Below are 3,231 nucleotides of genomic sequence, written 5' to 3'. Positions count from 1 at the left end.
ACTATACAATTAACCAAGAAGAACGACTCTAATAGCGTAGACGTGTGTGGGTACTAGACTTTAAACTATTACGCATAGGAGTTATTTAAGTAGCTTACTTATCTCTCCTAACTAGACATCTTAGACAAGAAAAGACCTATTAGATTGTTGCACGAGAATAGTACTAGCCTCGCATGAGCGATGACATACGACGCTTTGTACAGAACTACGAGCTATGCCGCAAAAGCACTCCCTGGCGGGATGGAAAGTTTAGTTACTTAAAGCCTCTACCTATGCCTAGTCGTATGTGGCAGCACCTTATAGTTAATTTTATTATAGGCCTTCCTAACTCTCTTAGAAACACGAACTTAATAGTAGTAAAGGACTAATTAGGGAAAGGCGTTGTACTAGTCCCTATGAACAAGATTAAGATAATAGACGTTGCTTAGGCTTTTGTACGAGAAGTCTACCGCCACTATAGCTTTCTATAGTCTATCACGTCTAACTGCAGCCCCTAGTTCGCAAGCTAACTATAGGAAAACATCTGCAAGCTACTAAATATTTAGCGGAATCTCTCTATAGCTTACCACCCACAAACAGACAAGACAACAGAATAAGCTAATAGCGACATAGAAGTAGTTGTATAATTCTTTTGCAACTACAACTAAGACAATTAGGCTTAGCTTTGCCCTCTTCTAGAACTTATGCTTAACTCTTGTACAAACGCCTCTATAGGTGTATCCCCCTTCTTTCTCTACTATAGTTACTATAATACCCTGTTTCCCTAAAAAGAAGCTATCTTAGATAACTAAAAAGCGAGCGTAGTAGCTAAAGAGATAGTACGTATAATTAGTAATGTAGTAAACTAGGTAGTTTTAGTAATGTCATACGCCAAATAAGAGCAAGAGAAGCAGGTAAACAAATCTCGCAAACTATCGCCTGCTTACAAAGTAGGAGACTAGGTCTAGCTAGACTTACGCAACATACAAACAGCCTAGATAAGTAAAAAGCTAGACTAGAAAAGTAGAAAGTACTAAGTCGCCTACGTACGGGACCCCTACTAGGTAGAACTTACGGTGCCCTAGGAGACAAAATCCTTCTACGTAGACAAGCTAAGGCTAGCATCTAACGACCTCTTACTATTATAACAAATAAACAATAGTAGCCCTACAGCTATCTTTGTATTAGAAGATAGAGAAGAAGAAGAAGACTATTTAGAATAGCTCGTACAAGGTATTACAGACAAACGAATGCGAAACGAAGAACTATAATATCTCGTCATTTGGATAGGCTACCTAGAGGGAAGTTAGGAACTAGCTATAGCACTTAAAGATATAAAGGCCCTAGACAAATAGCTCGCCTAAACTTCCTTTATACAAAAACCTAACAGCTAGCTATAAAATAGCTAGAGGGGAAAGCTACTTAATAAGTAACGGAGACCTAGCGCTACCCCTAGAGGCTAAACAATCCCTTTTAGTGCCTAGAAGACGACGCTTAGCTGGCGTATGGACGGACGAACTATCCCCTCCTTCTGCCAAACAACGGGCGCTATAGTCCTGCTAGATGCAATTGCTACACGCACCCCCCCACTCTCTATAGATAGAGACATAACTAGCAAAGGCTGTGAACTCCTTCGCCCTATCTAAAACTAGCGCATAGTTATTGCAAAATGTAGCATTAAAGGCGCCACGCGAATAGACAAGGAAGGCCTTAAGGTATAAGGGTTAGCCACCCAAGATTTAATAGGCATAGAGCGTCGTATAGGCGACAATAGGCGAATAACCGCTAAGGCTAGGACTAAAGGTAGCATCGTAGGGCAATAGCCCCCTTAGATAGTAGAATATGTTGAAGACCTAGCAAAGCTTAGGCTACACTAGTTAGCTAATTTAGACGTATAATAAGGAAGTGACACTTATAAGAGTAGTAGTAAATACTTAGCAAATCTCTTTAGCAACCCGCACGTTAAAAATGTACTAGACTTAGTAGTTGTTAAGGTTAACTTGTCTAACAATAATAGGCGCTATAGCCTAGATGGCACCTAGCGTTGTACGAGTAAGCAACTAATAAGTAATATTAAAGATCTAAGTAGTTGCTTGCTTAATAATGTTATTAACTCTACTATTCGTGCAGAACCGTAAGGCGTTAACTTAGCTATTAGCCTATATCCCACAATTAGCTATTGTATGAGAAGACTTAAGAAAGTAACTATAATAAGAGAAAAGTTAAAGCTAAAGGGATAGAGGAAACAAGTAGTAGGTAGGGGAAGAAGAGTATTTATGCTCGCTGGACAGCGTTTGCTATATAGCACCGTTGCCTAACTTTCTCTTACTTTTACTATTTGCCTTTACCTTAACTATACAAGACGCTAAACATGTGATAGCAAACAGACAGAGAGAAAGGAAAAGAAGACTAAAGAATACGCACGTAATATTAGATAAGGTGAAGAAGGGGAGTATTGTAAAGGGCTACGCTAGAGAGGTATGACCTACAGGTCACATAGTAGTGAATTACATAACTTTAGTCACGTAACTAAATAACGTAGTTAGCTACGTACAAATAAGCTTAAGTAAGGAGGAAGACTAAAGGTCTAAGCGTTCGTACGAGTAACAACTATAAAAGGAGGGCCCTTTAGATAGTTCTTTTCTATATCTTTCTTCTTCTGTACAATAGGTGAATGCATACTTGTAAGGGGCTCGACCCCGGAGGGTAGTCTTAAGCTCGGGAGCACGATCGGACAGGCCAAGGTAACAAGATTGTATTCGATAGAGAGCTAAGCTCTCGGCTACGTAGCTATCTATATACAATGCTGGTTGCTAGGGTAACAATCAGGCCGGGCAGGTGGAGTAAACGAGGTCGTAGACGAGTATGGGAGGCGAAGGGCGTTCAGCCCGTTACAGAGACGTGTCCTAACTGTCTGCTCTTATAGCTTATAGCTCCACAGCGCGCACGCTGCACGTCTTAAAACTTGCTGTAATTAGTTTCTTGTAAGGGATTTGTATATATTTAACAAAAATTACACCTATTCTAGAAAACTTGACGTTGGTGCGAACTGACTCGCTTATCTATCACGTTATAAGAATTTTCTTACAGAGCTTAGGCTCTAATGCTAAGACTAGAGGGGCTAATAGGAACGCAGGAGCTTATTAAACCTTAAATTTAGTAAATAACATAGACATAACTATTAAAATAATAAAAATAATAAAAAAAGAACTAAGACCTTAAAGGACCTTAGAGGCACAAGTAAACAACTAA

This window comes from Exserohilum turcica, assembly GCF_000359705.1.
Source record: "Exserohilum turcica Et28A unplaced genomic scaffold SETTUscaffold_2, whole genome shotgun sequence".
Taxonomy (NCBI): Eukaryota; Fungi; Ascomycota; class Dothideomycetes; order Pleosporales; family Pleosporaceae; genus Exserohilum; species Exserohilum turcicum.
The sequence above is the reverse complement of the archived record's forward strand: the minus strand, read 5'-3'. Positions refer to the sequence as shown.